This window comes from Podarcis erhardii (genome assembly GCF_964252035.2).
Source record: "Podarcis erhardii genome assembly, chromosome: 7".
Classification (NCBI taxonomy): Eukaryota; Metazoa; Chordata; class Lepidosauria; order Squamata; family Lacertidae; genus Podarcis; species Podarcis erhardii.
Genome location: NC_138511.1, coordinates 32744297 through 32764087, shown reverse-complemented (window position 1 = coordinate 32764087; position 19791 = coordinate 32744297). Strand labels below are relative to the sequence as shown.

The 19791-nt window shown below is 42.2% G+C and overlaps 1 protein-coding gene and 1 long non-coding RNA gene across 3 annotated transcripts in view; one reads left to right on the top strand and one right to left on the bottom strand.

Annotated features, from left to right (window-relative positions):
- Nucleotides 1-5021: 5021 nt before the first annotated feature.
- On the bottom strand, nt 5022-5952 carry LOC309346522. The gene is made up of 2 exons (XR_014158666.1): nt 5730-5952; nt 5022-5117 (listed from the first exon to the last, which is right to left on the bottom strand). It is a non-coding gene; the product is annotated as an uncharacterized lncRNA (long non-coding RNA).
- The window catches only part of ZNF536 (zinc finger protein 536), a 453952-nt gene continuing 439258 nt past the window's right edge, over nt 5098-19791 (top strand). Inside the window, exon 1 of one of the 2 annotated variants that reach the window (XM_081870148.1) lies at nt 5098-5162. The gene's annotated coding sequence lies outside the window, so the exon portion shown is untranslated. Of the gene's footprint in view, nt 5163-8639; nt 9441-19791 lie in introns of those variants that run through there. The other variant, XM_081870150.1, reaches the window with a different exon arrangement.

Genomic DNA, 19791 nt, shown 5'->3' with positions numbered 1-19791 from the left:
AGAGAAGCCAGGCAAAGTGACAGAGAGAAGGTGGAACTACTCAACACCTACTTTGCATTTGTCTTCTCCCAAAAGAAAAACAGTGTCCAACTTCGTGATAATAGCATAGATGATGCAGAGAAGCAGCTGCACCCCAAGTTAAGAAAAGAGGTGGTAAGGGAACATCTAGGTACTTTAAATGAATTTAGATCTCCAGGGCCTGATGAACTGCCTCCAAGGGTACTAAAGTAACATATAGATGTAATCTCACAGCCCCTGTCCCTGTGGACTGGAAACAGGCAAATGTTGTCCCCATCTTGAAAGTTTGGGTGGCCATCTGTCAGGGATCTTTTTAGCTGTGATTCTTCATTGCATTGATTCTATATCTTGAAAATACTTATTCCACCCTTTATACTTTACCCGATTAAAGAGTTATTAATTGAATACCATTGCTAAGGGGTGAGCAGTAAGAGCTTTCCCCCTGCAAGTGTCTCCCTTCCTTGAGAACACCTGCTTTTCTGTTCTCTACAAACTTCTACTTTAGAGAACTGAAAGGAACACAAGACAAATGGCAAGCTTGGGGGACACATCTAGAGGCTCACAGAAAGATTTTCTGTATAAGACTATGCATTTCACCTGTCGACTAAAAAAGATTGCAGTTTGTGTGCATGTTTGATGGCACCAGAGTAAGGATGCTTCCAGGTGGGTGCTTATTTGTGGCGCTGTGGTCTAAACCACTGAACCTCTTGGGCTTGCTGATTGGAAGGTCAGTGATTTGAATCCCTGCAACAGAGTGAGCTCCTGTTGCTCTGTCCCAGCTCCTACCAACCTAGCAGTTCTAAAGCACGCCAGTGCAAGTAGATAAATAGGTACCGCTGTGGCAGGAAGGTAACGGTGTTTCCGTGTGCTCTGGCACTCGTCATGGTCCTCTGTGCACCAATAGCTGTTTAGTCCTGCTGGCCACATGACCCGGAAAACTGTCTGTGGACTAACGCCGGCTCCCTTGGTCTGAAAGTGAGATGAGCGCCGCAACCCCATAGTCGCCTTTGACTGGACTTAACCGTCCAGGGGTCCTTTACCTTTATCTTTACCTTACCTATTTGTGTGATCAATGCTTCTTGTAAGTTCTTTGCAAGGGCCACATGATGTCAAAATGCCAGGTTATATTTTTTCCTCATTTAATCCAGATTAACCTTTCTGTAGAAAATCTAATACTTTTTAAAAAAATAAATGTTGCCAGTCACACATTGTAATGCCCGGAGAGAGAGAGAAGTTGTGGAAGCAGCAGGTATACACACCAGTGTCTCCCCTCAAAGGCTGACTTCTGGACAGTGATGGTTCCCTTTGCAATTCCAAACCAGAACTGTGACAGTTATTCCAGACCAGGGCAATCACTAGAGGAGGAGCCTTGTGTTCCTGCTTGAGTGGTATAGCATGACCTGGCCCACCTGTAGACATGTGGTCCTTCAAGTCCCATCTTTTTGTTTCTTCTAATAGGGAAATCCCTAAACCAGGAAAATCCTGCATAGTTTCAGAGCAGGTGTTTGCTTTTAGGAGTTTTAAACTTTTTTAAAAAGCTGTTTAAACTATTTTAATGAGGTAGTTTTCAACTGTTTTAATTGTATTAGTATTGATATGCCTGCCACATAATATCTGTATGTCCTTTGAATATACAGGGTATAAAGCAATAATAATAATAATAATAATAATAATAATAATAATAATAATAATGGATTTGAATAAATACTGATTTTGTAGAGTTTTCTATCTAGTATTTTACTCTTCGGAGTTAATGAGCTGCCAAACGTTTGGCATATCACCCCCTCCCTTCTCCAGATACTATTGATCTTTGTAACCCTTTGAAATAATACAAAAAGTGTGTGTGTGTGTGTGTGTGTGTGTGTGAGAGAGAGAGAGAGAGAGAGAGAGAGAGAGAGAGAGAGAGAGATATGAAATGGAAGTAGGATTTCTGAAAGTCACCAGCTAAGATGGTCAGGACATAGATTTTGTAAATGCTTATTTATTTAGTAAGCAACTTCAGGGTCTCACTTTCTGCACTACTATAGTCTTTCTTAATAGTGTGTCTTCTCAGGCTTCCTCATAGTGGACTTCACCAAGTCAGGAAAACAACCCTGTTAAAGCTTTTTCAAGTGTAAGATGGGTTAAGGTTATGTACACATTACCATTTGCTCTTGCTCCAGCATGCTCCTACTGCTGATATTTGAAGCCAAGAATGCACAGTGTTAGTCACAATTTATCTGTATCCTGTAGCTTATAGAGAAATACTCCTTTTTTGAGGTGTTTCCCCTCAAACCATCTTCCATCCAATTTGAAAATGAAAGCCGCAGTTCAGCTGAGGTGTGTACTGTTTGGACCACTGTTGCACATGCGCAGGTGGCAGCTTCATTGAATAAGAGTTCAGAGAGTGTGTTTGCAATTGCAGGGAGACAAAACAGATAATCGGCTTCAGGTGAAGAAACCCTCTCCACCCTTCTGGTGCAAGCAACGGTGTAAAACAACAACTTGAAACGTGGGTGGGGGTGGGATGGTGTTTCTGCTTTTTAAGCCACTAATGTGCACACCGCCTTAGACTGAAGAGGAGCATCAGTCACTCCTTGCCATGAACAAGGGACTTCACTGGCGTTGATGTACCCACAACTAATCTCTCCAGCAAATGGGTTTAGAAGAGAGAGAAAAATAAGTCACCCTGCTGACCTCTAACACAAGCAATCAACTCAACAGTTAGCCATATGAAACTGGGAAATGCATTGGAGATGCAGAGTGGCAGCTCATTAGGGAATAGCGTATCTTCCATGGCAACTGCCTGCATCACCCTATGGAGGCCCACCTCACACTGAGAAAACTATTCAGTCCTGGCCAGAGCTGAAAGCAGCATGGTAGGCTACATAAGACCACTTATCTAACTCAGAAACTGTCAGACTTACCGTAAGTCTTAGGGTTTTGGGGTTGTTGTTGTTGTGGTGTTTTGCTTCTTATAAAGTTGCTAATCACAATCCCAGAAACCAGCCAGGAGTAAGCCAGTGTGGAAGTTGTGTGTGTGTATGTTTTCTGAGGCCATGAATGAGATAATGAAGGGTTAAAAGGCAACAACCATTCCCCCATTATCTTGTTCAAAAAGTGCCTTTTTAAAAGTCCATATTGTGACTTCCTCTCGACCTGCTTTCCCATCCTCATCTCTTTGCCATGGCTGTCACTTATAAAGAATCACTTGACTTTACAATAACAAATTCAAAAGGCGAGAGAATATAATCTGTTGATCCACAAAGAATTGGAATAAAGAACACCCCCACTGCTCCAGTTATCATTCCCATAGCGGTAGTGATATTATTGATGTGATTGCTATGCTAATTTCTATTGCGGGGGTGGGGGTGGGGAAGTGTATTTTGGAATTTGTTCAAAGAGAATTTCCAGACACGTTAAATGGTGAAGTGCGGATTGAATTTCAAAACTTTGGAAGACGGGACATGAAAACTGGTCTCTTCTTCGCCACATTTCTAGGACCAGTCTTAAAGAAGTGCTCTTAAACTTCTTCAAAACAAAAGCAAAAACCAAAAAAGTCAGGAGGGGTGGGGAAAGAGAAACTTCCTTAAAAAAAATCCTTTTGGAAATCTCCTTTTTGGGGGCAGCTGATTAAAAAGTCATCCCATTTGTATGAAGGATGGGGGGGGGGTGGAGCCTCATATAATGTGAAAAACGAGTAAGCCTCCCTCTCAAATCGGATGGAAAGGAATAATGGGAACATTTAAGGAAGAGAGTAATTAAACACACCGCCCTTCCCACTCACATACTTTTATTATTCTTTCGGGGAATTGCCAGAAATCTAACCCCCACCTCCACTTGCATGGACTTCTGCGTTTATGTTAGAAGATTTCTGCTTGTGATGTTGTTTCTGCTTTCTTTCTTTCTCTCTTTCTCTCTTTTTTTTAACGGCATAAACTGATTTAAAATGTATGCCAGTCATCTTCAGGGAACTCATTTCAGTTGAGATGAAACTAGTGTTACCTGAATCAATGTTTTAAGTGTCCCTGTGGCTCGGCATTTTGAATAATCAATCTGTCTCCATCTCTTCTTAATCATGCGCATCACAGTCTTCTCTTTATTTGTCAGCTCGTTCGGATCTTGCCTTTCTCTCTCTCCCTCTTTCTCCCACCGCCCCCCTTCCTATTAACATGCCCCTAATGTCGTGAGCTAGCTTTTTCCTTTTAAAAGAAGCTGATGTATTTTGATACTTTTTTATTATGACTAAATCTCTTTTTTCCTCATAATTACCCCACAATCATTATATAATCCCATCACAAAGAGTCTATTGAGGCACCATGCTTTTGTCAACTATGGGACACAGAATCCATAATTGCATTATTCAGCTTTCTCTCCCCCCCACTCCATTTTGACCCCCCTTCTGCCCCGCTTCCCTCTCTTTTACTTCAGTAGCCACACATACCCCCTACTCCCCGTTTCTCACCTTCTGCTGGGCTACAGATTATTTCCTAGACCTTCCTCAGCAGATCAACCTTGCTAAAGTTGCTGGCTTTTCTTTTCCTTTAAAGTTATCTGCTTTATAATATAAGCATTGGAGCGCAGGAGGAGGAGGGGGGGAGTGGGAATCTCATATTTTAAATCTATATCTATATATACCCCCCCCCCACGATTATTCCAGACCCATAAGGCAAAAAGAACCTTCATGGCGTGTTTTTCCCCCTCCCTCTTTCTTTCTTTCGTTCCCTTTTTTTCCCCTGGAAGTTTAATTACCGTATGCTAATTTCCTTGCCTACTACGTGATTAATTAAAATCATATTTTCATAATCATTTGGCACTAGTATTGTCTTCGTACCATCATGATCTCCTCTCCCTCTCCCTCTCTTCTCTTCTCCCCCCCTCTCTTTCCCCTAAATAGTGTATGTAAATAAAGTCAGCCTTAATGGAAAGCATCAAAATGCAACGCTGAGGACCTTTCTCTGTTTGCATGCGTGCGATTGGCAACATAACTGCTTATTTACATTAAATACGCCACAAGGTTACAGTGCAGATCAACGTCACTTTATCGTTGATTACTTCTCTTAAGCGCCGGAGCGTCTTGGACGGATGCTGCGCGATCCAGCCGGCCGCTGAGCTTCCCCCTGGAGTTTTCCAAAGAAGCAGACTTGAAATAGTTTCCAGAGCAGGTAAGAAGCGATGCTTAAATACTCAACCCCCCCTCTCTACCTCCTCGCTTGCTCGAGCCCCCCCTCTCCGCTCTGCCTCCCCCCCCCCCTTTCCTCCCCTAAATGGGGAAAGATCTTCGGATTTGTTTAGGGAAAATGACAGGCGAGGGAGGGGAGAGGGTTGATCGAGGCTGGATCCTTAACAGCAGCAGCAGCGGCGACGGGTGGGTGGGAGGCTGGAGTGGCGGCGATGTGTGTGTGTGTGTGGGGGGGGGGGAATCTTAGAGAAACGGCTCGGTTTTTTAATAAGTGTGTTTACACGGGCTCAAGGTCATGCCCCAAACTGCTCGGTGTTAAATGCTCCCCCCCTTTTTTTAGTTGCTTAGGCAGAAAAAGGAGCGAGCGAACGAGCGAGGGGGGAGGAAAATGGACGATCCCAGCCCCCTTTCTTTTGTAGATTATTATATCAAGGGGTTGAGCATTTGGCTCATCAAAGCTAAATGCCGCAAGACCTATCTAGTTGCTGTGAATTATGCCAAGGCGACAATGGAGTGGTGCCTTTTGAATGCTACAATGCTTTTCACCTACCAGATCGGGGAGGGGGAATCCAAAGCAGAGGAGAGAGAGAGAGCGAGCCGGGGATGTCTTGCGATGTTGCCTGATCGCTATCAAGGAAGAAGAGAAAAAGGGGGGTCCTCCTGAACCCCCCCAAAAAGCGACAGATGAAAATAACACCACCTTCCCGCCCCCACCTCCCCGTCCTTGGGATGGCTGGCCAAGATTTCGGGGGAGTCAGCCTGGCCGATCGGAGTTCCTCTCCTTGGTCACTCTCTCTCTCTCTCTCTCTCTCTCTCTCTCTCTCTCCACACGCCCCCCCCCAGCCACCCACCCCGCGTTTCTCAGCCCGAGCAAATGATCAAGTCAATCATGTGGGGGATATGCTTCATTATTCATTGAACACAATCTTTTTGCAACGCTCCGCTTACGTGCAGGGGAGTTTCTCGTACCGTAAAACAAAACAAAAATAAAATAAAATTGGGAAGGTAAGGAGAGACAAAAGGGACGCCCCTGCTGGGTTGTTTATTTGCTCCTCTTTTTATTTTTTTGGAAGAGGGGAAAAAAGATAAAGAGATAAGAGAATGGGGGGGGGGAGGACCGGAGTTTTAAAAATATCTATCTTTCTAAAAAGCAGGGTGCCCCCCAGACGTTGCCAAAGTCAGTTTGGAGTCCTCTTTCTCTCTCTCTCTCTCTCTCTCTCTCTCTCCACACCCCCCTTTGCATCATCGCAACAGGGCCTGCGTGATTAAAAAATACAGTATAATTAAATATCCATAGCAGTGACGTTTGCGAGCAAAGGCTGTCAGGGGAGAGAAGAATGAAAGGAGCAAAGGAGCCATTGCATGGCGCTGTAGAACTTAGCCTGGAGGAGAGATCGAGCGAGCGAGCGAGGCTGGAGAGCCGGCGCGGCTCTGGCTGGGTCTCTCTTTAAATCCGTTACTTTCGCGGGGTGTGCGCGTGTGTGTTTATGTGCCGGGGACATGGAGAAAGGCAAAAACTTCCCCCGGATTTTTTAAAAAATAAACATAGATGGAGGATTTAAGACCTCCCCTCCCTCTCAAGTTGCCCAGAAACTTTTCATTAGGTTTTTTTCCCTTTCTTTCTTTCTTAAAAAAAGGAATTGGTGCAATGCAAACTTCTGCAAAAGTGCCTCCTTTCCCACGTGCGCGGGTTGCATCCTCCCCTTTCTTTGGGCTTCTTCAGGGGCAAACCGAGAGATGTAAAAAAAGAACAAGGCGACCCCCCTCCCCCGCGCAACCCCCCCCAACAACAAACCACCCCTCCAAACCTTGTAGCACCTCTTTCCCCAGCCCCGGAATCAATGGCGACCAAAAGTTTCGCTTCTTCGCCGTGCCCCGCGCGTGCCAAAACTTCTGCCGCGCTGCTGCCTTCGCAGCGAGTCCTGCCATTTTGTGCCCGGGTCTGCTCGACCTCTGCTTAGCGAGAAGCGCGCCTGGGCTTTGAGGTTGCGGTGGGGGGTGGGCTTTGCACTTGTCTTTCGGAGCAGTTCAAAATGCTTCTTTTTGGGGGGCTGGGGAGTAGGCAAGGGATTGCTTTGCGGGTGGGGTGGTGGGCAGTAGAGAATTGGAAGAAGGAGCAGGCATGAGATCTGCCCCTCCACCCTCTTCCCACCGGAAGCAGGCAGCAAGCACCTGCCAGACAGGAATCCAGGGCATTTGGGAGACACGACCTCAAGTAACAGGTTAAAAGGGAAACTTAACGTGGAGAGAGGGAGAGGTGGGGGCGAGTCCTGCAAGCGGGTGGTACGGAAAGCAGCACCTCGGACTTGCCTCTTTGCAGGGTGGGTGGAAGAGGGTTTTTTAAATATATGTAGGAAGACTTGGGAGCGAGGTTGTTGAAGTGGCTGCCCCTGGTCTTCTTTCCGGGGTGGAGTGGGGGGGATGGGGGTTGGCTGCCTTCTCCTCGTCTCTGCATCAATTTTATTTTGTGGAGGGAAATACAGCCATAGACTTCTTTTTTTAAAAAAGCAACTTATGTTTTTCAGCACTAAAAAGTTGTTTAAGAAAATATGTAAATAAAGAGAAGGCTTTGATGCCACAGTAGGAAAAAAATCCCAGCTCTTGAGGTGCTCATCTGTTGCAATGGGACCATTATTTAATAATAAAGAGATAAGGAGCAAGTGGAGGGGGAAAAGGAAAGAAGCCTAGAATTGGGAAACTTTAAAAAGCAAACCAATACTCTCTGTTTCTCTCTGTGTAAAACAATGGGCATTTAATTAGATTTTTTTAAAGTTTTGTTTTTAAAACAAACACCTCGCAATTTTTTTTTGGGGGGGGGTTGTTTGGTTGGGGCCTGGCTAATGTCACCACCATGCTGGTATTTTATGCGTAATCATTTGGTAGGTAACTCGAAATTCCAAGTGTCTGGGGAGGAGAGAATAGAAATTTGCAAAACAGCGACAAAACAGGGGGAAGAGAGAGAGAGAGAGAGGGCGAATGGTCGGACTGGAGGCTCTCTGGAGGTGCAATGGGTGCTATTGTCGGAGGGTTTTTTGTTGAGCGGATATTGTTATGTCTATAATAGTGTCTAGGCGGAGACGTGAGTTGTCAGAGCCCTTCATTTTCACTTTAGCAGAACATGAGAGCTGGGGTGGGGGGGGAGAGGAGCCCTTGCAACGCTAAGTTTGCCTGCCTCTGCTTTTGCTCGTCAAAATGCAAACAATGAGGAAACGGGGAAGGAGATAAGAGGCTGCCGGAGGAAGGAGTCGGTCCTGGGAAGTGGGAGCGAAAAAGAACCGCTGGAGAAACAGGCATGTGTCTTTCTCCCACTGCTCGAGACAGGCGGACATGGGATCTACTTTTAAAGATTTCTCTCTCTCTCTCTCTCTCTCTCTCTCTCTCTGTGTGTGTGTGTGTGTGTTTTCCCTCCTCTCTCTCCTCTCTGTGCAGTTTAAAATAATTCCAACAGGGGCCGTCTTTGCTGAGCTGATCTGCTTTGGTTGCCACAGATAGCACTGGTGGTGCCTTCCTTGCTTGTGTGTGTGTGTGTGTGATGGGGGGAGCTTATTTTAAGTGTCATAATTAAGTTTAGGAGCCTTGTTTGGGCTCATTCAGGACTGAGAATAAGGAAGGCTGGCTGCATTTAGCTCTTTCTTTTTCCCTTTTCTTTTAAGAAATTCTTCTGTAAGGGGTTGGCCGAACGCCTTTGCACATCGAGCCTTGGAGAATGATGTTTTCTTTCATAGTTTAATATTAGCAACTATATTTTTAACCGTTTCCACTGGATTTGATTATTTGTGTGGAAAATATTCCCCCCCACCTTTTCCCTCTGTGCCGTTCGATCACTCAAATCTTTGTTCATTGTTCACTGACTTTGGAAGAAGGCGCTTTAAGTGTATAAAAAGAAGGGGGAGCCCTCCCCACCATCTCCTGGCTGGTTTGATGTTGAAATAGTAAACCTGAATGAGAGGGGGGGGGTGGGGATGGTGGTGGACATTTGCAGCTTTAATTAACTTCGAGATGCTTCAACAAGGACCAGAGCGTTGCTGGTGACGTTGCTTCATAAATCTGCCCTGTGAAGGGTGTGTTGGATAGAAGTATTTACAATATCACCATCTGATTGAATATTCACTACCTATCGGGGGAGCAGATTTGCATAATTTGGATTTTTTTTTTCCATTGAAAGAAACTTATTTGCAAACCAAACCAAAACCTCCAGAAGTCCCCCAAACCCAGCTGCTTCGATCTTCATGATTATTCAGGGTTCAAACATAACTGAAAAGTAAGTGACCTGCGAAAGTGCATCAATAGGTTGTGTAAATAAAAGCCAAAGGGCTTTGGGATGGGTCTGCAATTCACTATGTGGTCTCTTTGGGTGCTTCTCAATAGCAGGTTTTTTTTTTCCATGTAGCCTTGGGAGTTTTAATTTATTATGACTATGATTATGATTTATTTTGCCTTCCTAACTTTCCCACTTCCTATCACTTATTATACAAGGTGAGGTTTTCCTTACAATGCCTATGAATACCTGCTGTGATGCTCTTGGGGTGTTTGTGTATTTGCATGTGTAGGGAATAAAATGCTTAAAACGTTTGTAATTTGGGGGGGAATTGGTGCTCTGTATACTTGCTGCTGTTGTCAGAGGCTGAAGCGTGTTGCTTTGAGCCCTTGTCATTGAATAGTTCATAAAGAGCTTAGTTACTCAAAGGTCTCTGTGTTTACATGTCTGTAAAGTTATGTGGTCATCTCTATTATTTTATATCTACCTGTGTAAAACCAGAGGAGAAACTGAGCTATATAGCACGTAATAAAAAATGTAGAAGGCTGATTTCTAATTGTATGCCTTTCACCTCATCCTCTTACAGTAGTAAAGATCACTGGAGTAATGAGAAATGTCTGAAATCTTGATGTACGTTTGAGGATAGCTGACAGCTATTCCTAACAAAGTGGCTGATATTAAATCTAGTCCATTTCTCCAAATGGGGCTGTTTTTTAAGTATTGTTTTGAAAATGTTATTTATTTGTGTGAGTTCCTTTTTTAAAAAAGACTCACCAGGGTTTTTAACCAGGATTTTTAAGAGTCTTCAAATGCCTCCCAAAAGGAAAGGAGGGATGTGGCAAAATTGAACCAGAGGATCAAAAGTGTAAAAGTGGGCAACTGCTGTGGTGTGGTGTGTGCCCCTCCATGCTGAAGGCTGTTTTAGTTATGATGTCATTCTGATAGTGGAGAGTGAATGTCTCCAGATTCTACCATTAAACGCTTGGCCGATCTGCCAGATAATGATAGCATTGACATGTCTGCACTTTGACAATTGCAAGCCTTATGTGCCCTATGAATTAACTTCTTCTTTCCCCTATGAAGCGAGAGCTCTCCAGCTTTAAGACTTGCAAATGCAACAGCACTTTTGTTGGCTGAGCCTTCTCACTGCTTTTAACAAAATATCTCTCCCTAAATTAAACAAACAGGAGGAGGACTTGTAGGTCCTTTCAGCATCCCAAGTTCACGTTAGCGTCAAGTTGCTTTAAGGGTACACTGTGTAGCAGCCAGTTTGGGCCCTAATATCATTAGCTGCATAATCTCTATTTTCAGCATGGCTAGATTAATATGGGGTTTGATTTATTACAAGACGAACAGCTTCAGAGAAACACACATCCCAAGTGTTTGTTTTCTCTTTATGCTCTTTTTTGTGCTTTCTTTAATCACTTTACAATGTATCCTCTGTAATATTTTGCCCCCTTAAATGCAGCATTCATAAGTGAAATGCCTCATCTTAATTGGAAATGCATATCTATTTTAATTTGACACATCCCTTTAAAGTTGGTTTGTCCGTAATACCTTAATGTTTCAAAGAAAATCAGTTGCAATTTATAATCCAGTTTCTGTTGGCATTTCCCCGGCAACATGGAATATTTATGAATACATGCTCTTTTTTCAGGTGTTACTTTCGGTTCATCAGAACAGAAAGTGTATAACAATAAAACCCTCATTGTTTTCAGCTATGTTCAATCATTTAAGTAGGCTATTTATTTACTATTTAGATGCTGGTGTTATGCCGTACTAAACAGATTTGCATGTGAAACAGTCCATATTATGCTCACTTACGCTGGACTTACCCAAAATTGCGTTAGTGTCCCCCAAATTATTTCCACTCAAAGGCAACATTTTGCCAAAGAGTTAGCAAAAAGATAAGTAAGTCTGTAGAGAATACTTTAAATAAATTTGTAAAGGCACTTCCATTATCACGATGGAAAAGTTATTGTTTTTCAGGATGCTTAACTTCTTAGCCACACTTCAGATCTTCAGTAAGCAGCAACTTGTTTAGAGTTCACCAGAGATTTAATGAAACGCTCCTGAATTTGTATCCATGCTGGATGCCACAACATAACCTGTTCCTTCAAAACAGCGGATAGTGAGAAATGTACAAGTTGCAGCATCAGTTTCACTGCTTTATCTTATAGCAATTCTGGGATCAGAAATTGCCTGATATTCAGGAAAGAAAGCTGACACATTTGTTTCTTTACATACCATGGAAGCCTAAGGTGACCATGGGCATTTGCGTTATACCAGACCTAAAAAACCCACCAGTGCATTAATATGAGCTGTAGTTTTCCTTAAACAAGCACAAGTTTTTCTCAAGTGAAGCTCATTCCCCTGCCCTCTTCCCAACTCCCCATCACCCTTCTCAGAATGTTCTTTCATTTAAAATGTGCACTGTGGATTGCACACAGGTGTCTTTGGAGTGCTTCTAATAGAAAAGCATTGAGTTGAATTTATATGAACTTTCTAAAAAGAAAAAGAAAAAAAAAGCCAGAAGGAAGCGCAAATTAATTTTTCCAGGTTGAATGAGGAGCTTTCCATTTTTTTAAAAAAGCACCTCTGATTTCACATTACCTGCTAAACCTAAGAAATACCTGTTACATAAATTCTTTCTGGTTTCTGAATAAATATACTTAGGATTAATATGGGACTAAAAGCAGGGTATATTATGAACATTTTGTTTTTAAAAAAATATCAATTAACATCGTCCAGTTTTTGCTTCAAGACATACTTTTGATCCTCTGTATGATGTTTGGTATTAAGGAAAAGAAAAGAAAAACTGGTGGGTGCGCGGGCAGGAGAAACATTGCAATACCTTTTTTGTAAATATATATTTTTTAAAAAATCCGACATACTGAGTTCGTTCTTCCAGAATATTCCCTTTATATGTGTGTGTTTATGTACACACACACACACACACACACACACACACACACACACACTTGCAGAAGGAGAAGAAAGGCTGGTATATGCTGAAGGAAGACATTTATGTAAAAGTGCATAACTTTGGTGGAGAAAGTGGGGGTCAGTTAAACTTGTGAGTTGCTCCAGTTCTCTAGTTGCAATATCAGAACTGAGTGATTTTGGTCAGGGGGATGAAAAATTGAACTTCTAAAAAATAAAATGCAGTACTGAGAATCAGACCTTGAGCTTGAGACTATTTATGATCTGACGGGTGTTTGATGGTCATCTTGGAATGGATTGATGTCATCTGTCTATTTCCTCATGTCTCCGTGGGAAAAATAACCCAGCAGAACATTGCTAGAATGATAAGAATGGGTAGAGTTAACCGCAGGATATGAATGATCTTTTTCGTTTCTCCCAGTGATCAACGGGAAATTTGATAATACGTCTTTTGGTTCAGGTGAGGAAATACTTTATCATCATTTCCTTTCTACACTAGGAGAGTGACTAAACTGAAAACTTCTAATAGATGAGTTGCAATCTTGTGATTCTAATATCTAAAAGTATGTAGAATTAAACAGATGGACCACAATGAATATTCTTGGAAGTATAACTGCAGTTCTTCTAGTGAACTGTGCTTATCTCTCCCTATCCCATCGGATAGAGCTTGTGAAGTGCAGTCCTCTGCATGTTTACTCAGAAGTAAATTCCACTGTGCTCAGTGGAGCATTACTTCCAGTTAAGTGTTAATAGGATTGTAGCCTAGATGTGTTAATGTTTGCTGCAATTTATATCTTTAAATGCATACCGGACCAAATTGGTGTTTGAAGGCTTCAGGTTTGTTAAGTCAGACTATAACATATAAAAGAAAAACAGTTTTGTCACAATATTGTTATGGTTTAAACACAAATCAAGGAGATGACACAAAAGCAGCACCACCAGTTTCAGAATCTGACCCCTTGTATTTCACCGTGCAAAGTTGCATTCATGATCATTTGTCAGAGCCTTGCAACCAAGGGAAGAATAACATGGGATTCTCTCTCTCTTTCATAAAAAGGGCTAACATTGTAAAATTCACATCGTCACCCATTGCGGTAGGACTTCGTGGCAGAAAACGCTATCAAGGCTGCATTGGCAGACACCAATAATGCTTAACATCTGCATGGGTGCTGTTCTGTGACTTCAGAGCTGTGCAGATGTACAAAGATGGACAACTTGAGCACAGGAAGGTGATGTCTGTGCAAGCCTCAGAATAAAAGCTCTGGCAGCATTGGTGAAACTCAAATTGGTGAATATTTTATCAGTGAAAATGATGAAAACTGTGGGCAACTTTATGCTAAACGTGGCTGATATATGAGACTGGTTGGCCTTTTTCCTGTTCTTTAAAAGTTCTTATATTGATGAATCTGCAAGGATGTGCAATGATTAGGTTTCATTTTGATATACAGCAGTATTATGGTCTCCATAGGCTTGCATTGACATTTCCTTCGGAGCTGTGTGATGGAACTAAATGGAAAAGCCTGAGTGCCACTCAGGAATTTGCTTCTTCTACCTTTTTTGAGGGGGGTATTGTATTAAGGATGGTGATACAGGGGTATCCACAATGAAGCAGTAACATCGGTGTCAGAAACAACTGTTTTAAAACAACCATTTGATTGGAACAGCCTGTCAAGTTGAGCTTCTGCTTTTGTTATTATTGAGGAGTACCAGAGTTTGTGTGTGTGAGTGCTTTAAACTGTTGCTTTTAATGTCCTTTTTTAATCAGAGTCCTCTACATTTGCAAGAAGTGCCTGCAAGCTCCAAGGTGTGGTTTCTAAGGCTAGATGGGAACCATGCACTCCATGAGCTAGCCCTGGAAACTCATGGAAGTGCCGAGGACTTGGGAATAAAGAAGATGTTACATTCTTGAGCCTGTCCAGGGCCCCATCTGCATTATACATTTAAAGCACTATTCTTCCACTTTAAACAGTTTCCCCAAAGAACCCTGGGAAGTGTAGTTTCTTAAGCATGATTGACTGGTTAGAAAATCTCTGTTCTCACAAAGCTACAGTTCTCAGAGAGGTTTAACAGTCAGCTCCCCCTCCCAAAGTTCTCTGCACTAATACAGGCATGCATGCATTTATGCGACTTCATTTCATGCAACAAAATAGAATATATTATTGTGGTGATATTCAGCTTAAGTTTTACCCAGAGTAGATTAATGAATATGACCAAGTTATCTCTATAAATTTTAATAGGTCTAATCTGAGTTCAACTTAGTTGAAAACCACTCTTATGTTCCTGTTAACAACCTTTTATTTATTATTCAACTGTATAGATGGTTCTTCATAACATAGTAATCAAAGGGCAGTATCCAAAAAAAAGTATCTAAAAATATAATGCAAATAAATCAAATACTGATACAATACCATATTGATGCAATACTAATATGCTAAAATTGAATACAAAACAGTTACAGTGATAGGATCAGATCAGACTGATTAAGACCTTAGGTACTAGTTATAGCCCAAAGTAAGGTCTTGTCCTGTATCAGCACAAAACATGCTGTTGCTGCCCCTCAGAACTGCAAGCAGGGCTCATGCTGGCAATCTCAGAGCTTTGACCACTCTGTACAGTGGTACGTCGGGTTAAGAACTTAATTCGTTCTGGAGGTCTGTTCTTAACCTGAAACTGTTCTTAACCTGAGACACCACTTTAGCTAATGGGGCCTTCCGCTGCCGCCGCACCACCACCGCATGATTTCTGTTCTCATCCTGAAGCAAAGTTCTTAACTTGAGGTAATATTTCTGGGTTAGCGGAGTCTGTAACCTGAAGCGTCTGTAACCCGAGGTACCACTGTATATGCAAAGGCACTCTGACAAGTACCTGAGTCCAGTGAGAAATCCTAATAACACTTTATTGAGAAAACTGAACAAAACACTGTGTAAACTGTGAGGAGCAATGGACAGAGAGGTTCTCCCTTTTATACTTCAAATTTTGTACATAGCAGGAGAAACATTCAGGCAAACACACAGAGGAAAAACTCCCTCAGAACTACACAGCCATTCAGAGCATGAGCTGCCTGATCATGATTGGTTGCTAAGCAGCATTTCACTCTTGACCATGGGTGACACCAGAAATGGGATGGTGGGCAAGCCCCCCACAAACATGGAATTCTGCCCTTGCCCCCCCTTGCTGGAGGTTAGTAATTAACATATGTTGTTGTTATTATTTCAGAGAACTTAATATGTAGGACACATCTTGCCCACCTAGCAATATACTTTGCCCATACGGTGACCCCACCAATTAATTTTTTTCTGGTGCTGCCATTGCTCTGGGCTAGTTGACTTGAATCTTAACAGAATTAACATTTAAGTTACAAGCAGAATGATCCCTGCTGCTGCACCTCCATCAAAAACATAGGCCTCGAATTGGGCCAGGTAACCTATAAGTCAGCCAGTACAAGTTGTGCAGAATGGGTGTTACATGGCTTAGTGCATAAGCACCTGCTAGCACTCTAGGATCACCATTCTGCACCTGCTGCCATTTCCAGAAGCCTCAATACAGAGCTCATTACAGGAATCAAGATGCGAGGTTTCGGGGAATGGCTGTGACTGGCAAACTAGTCAGAGCTGGAAACAGGCACTTCTTGCTAAATGATGAGTTTGGCAGGTTGTAGCTGAGAAGCAGTGTATAAATGTTTCAAATAAGTAAAATAATGTAGATTCACCGGTTGCAAAATTAAAGCTATCCCCCCCTCTTCTTTAGGGCTTACTGTAGTTGATTTCATTGCGTTCCCTTGGAATTTAACTTTTTCCCCTCACATACATTGTCATGGGGAAATTTCTTAGCTTTATGCAACCTTTCACCCAAATCTTGGATACATTTAAGAGGCAGTCAGGGTGTGTGTGTGTCCCTCTCCCCATCTCAGACATTTCTGTTCTCTGAGATACTGGTGGAAGCAAAAACTGTAATGAGATACTTATTTCCTTTACCAAAATACTAGGACCCATTTGCATTTTATTAGGGTGAAGTAACTTGCCTATGGTGGCACTGTGGTAGCAGTGGGAGGAAAGATGAAGACAGGAACCGGTGTCTGAATGATGTGGCAAGACTTATGAAACTGGAGGCAGAGGTAGTGTCTGTTTGGATCCAGCTTTAGGCAGTGCACTGCTAAAACCAAAAGGTGTTTTTTTTTTAAGACAGTTGAAAAAAACACCTGTTGTCTGGGTTTAGAATCTGAACAAGTTGCAACTTTTTCCCTTTTAGGGTCCATTTAATAATATATTGTTCCCAATCTGCCAGCTGTGGTTAGAACAGGTGAACATGGTTAGCACTAACCAGAAATGGTCTTGTAACTGGAATTTGAAACCAGGTTTGAAGTTCTGGAGATGTAGGAATCTGATTAGCACAAGGTGCAGTTGACTCCAGGTTAGAAGAACATGTGAGGGGGTTGTGGCGTTATGAGGCTTTGTAGATTAGGGCTGTGTACACATTGCCATGTACTGTGGCTCCAGTGCACTCTCACTAGTGGTATTTGAAGTTTGTGTACCCTTAATGTTCACCACAATTCATCCTGTATCCAGTAGTTTATTGAGAAAAACTGCTGCTTGCTGTGTTTCTTCTCAAACCAGTTTCCATCTGATTTGAAAATGTCAGCCATTTCTGGAGGTTGGGGTGAGCGGGAGACAGGACTTTGTGCTACTTTGTGTTTTTTTGGATAAAGAGAGAGATTCCATTTCTATCTGGCAGCTTACTTGGTTTTGTTCCCATTTTGAAAGAGAGCAGCCGAGTCTCTGTGATCCATGTCAGCCAGGCTATCTATCTCTCTATCTCTCTATCTCTCTATCTCTCTATCTCTCTATCTCTCTATCTCTCTATCTCTCTATCTCTCTAAGGACCCCTAATATGCAGATCTGTGTTTAGGGGTGAAGCCCACTGGATAATTTTAAATTGGCAATGCAGTTCTTAAAATTAAAACCTAACAAAACACCCCTAATTTAATGGATCCGTTCTGTATCATAAATATGCCGTAGGACTGTGGTACCTTTTTGCGTTCTGAAAGTTATAGGTGTTAAGTTTCCCTTTAGAAGCAAGCAGAGTTATGACACTGAAATATTGCTGGGACTTTAATAATAGCATAATAGGTCTAATAGCTAATGAAACATCATGCTTGACAGTATTGTTCCTAGAAATATTGCTATATAGAGAATTTTGAAATATCTAGGTCATCATAAGTATGTATATGATTTACCTATATGTAGTCAAGTTCAGAAAAGTTTCTGCTTCGAGATGTAAGGAGATAGTGAAATAAGTTCTAGTCTGATTGAACCCAGTGAAATCAATGGGCTTACTCTGAGTATGACTTAGTTGGATATTAACTAGTACAGTGGTACCTCGGGTTAAGTACTTAATTCGTTCCGGAGGTCCGTTCTTAACCTGAAACTGTTCTTAACCTGAAGCACCACTTTAGCTAATGGGGCCTCCCACTGCCGCTGCGCCTCTGGAGCACGATTTCTGTTCTTATCCTGAAGCAAAGTTCTTAACCCGATGTAATATTTCTGGGTTAGCGGAGTATGTAACCTGAAGCGTATGTAACTCGAGGTACTACTGTAGTTGAATTTGCATTATACCGTCAGAGAAGTAGCTCATCTAATCCACTGCTGTTTGCGTAGACTAGCCATTGCTCTCAAGGTCACCCCCAAGCCTTTCACCTAAGTAAGATCCCCCTAGACTAGGTCTGCTGGTTGCTTTAATCTGGCACCTGCGGCAATTTATTTCCTGGGGTAAAATCCCCCCAAAACCTTGACAACCTCAATCCTAAAAAGAGCTCAACAACTTTGGTCGGCCCTCTTGGCCCTTCACTTCATTAAATCTGGCCCTCTTTGAAAAAAGTTTGAACACCACTGCGCCTAACCTAAAATCCATTAAAATTGAATCTATGGCTCTGAGGAAGCTAAGAATGTGTTTTCTGAGTGAACCAATATCCATTGAAACAGACACAGCATATGTTTTTGCCTCTCGCCTCTCCATATCAAAAGAGGTTTGTGGAATGTGCTTTGAGCCTGAGATGAGAAGAAATTCTTTTAGAATGGAATTTAAGGACATATTCACACATGACATGCTTACCTACTTAAGTACAAGGTGAAGTGAACCATACCTTTGTATGATTCTGGCCTCTGCTGTGTTGCTCATCTTTCAGTGGGCAGGGTGGTAGGATTTGTCTTTCTTACAGTATTACTGGATGAATACTTCAGGAATTTTGTTTATTGTCTTCTGTTCCTCTTATCTGTTTTTTTACCGATTTAGCTGTATTTTACATAGTTGTCAATTGCTTTGAGACTTTTTTAAAAAAAAGCAATTAATAAGTGCAATTAATAATGCTTACTACTACTAATAGTGTGTGCACCTGCTTCTGTTTTACTGTATCTATGTGTGTTGGCAACATGTGGTGATATACAGCTTCTCAGTTTGTCTGCACTTAGTAAAATGCATATTAGTGTGCAATTCACACAAGTGGTGAACCTGAGAAGTGACAACTGTATCTGTGGTGTACACAGGTGTTTACTACAGCTGGTGTCATGTGAGCAGTGGTGCACAACCTCATTGAAAGAAGTGCATTGTCTTAATTAGCATTGTCTTCTTGTGGTAAAATTCTGCCCAACTTTCCTGGCTCATTGAAGTTGGAACATGGCAGTAGCTAAATACACTGGTGTGTTCTGTTAACATGAGGTATGTGGGAAAGAGTTTAATGGGAATTAGGCAACACCTGATGAGACTCTTCATCCACTTCCATTTCATTCTCAGGGAGCGGTCCTTGGTGTAACCGGGACTGGGAAAGAGTATTCTTCTCAGAAACCAGTTTCTCTGGTTCCAGTGTTAGAAACTGAGATATGAAAGCTAGGAGCTAAATGGCAGCTTACACCTAGGTTATGGGCACAACAATGGAATATCTAGGCATGCTTTTTTATAACAAGAATACAAACCTGAAAATGAATGAACTGCAGCTAAAATATTACGTTCATTTTCCACATGGTCTAATCCTTCCCCTGCCCCCCCAAATATTCTTAAGATGGTCTCTTCTCCAGTCTTCAGAGAGTAGCTGGAAGTGGGGAGGCAGAAAAAGGTCTGCCTTTCCTTCCACTCTGCAGTTTTAATCTGAAATCTTAGGTGCAGTACTGCACCCAGAGCTCAGAAACTGCTTACACTAATGAAATTCCCTGTCGCAAAATGCACCTAGAATAATGGGAGTTTCAAGCACTGCCTGGTTCACAATTAATGCTAACCTGTGGCTTGAGCCTTAAGGTCTTGTGTGAATGAGCCTTATGTGTTCCCCACCATTCCTTCAGACACAAAGAAGAGACCAAAAGTGTAAGGAGGAGATAGGTTACTCATGTTTGAAACCAGGCAAATTGTGGTTAGTTTTAACTAT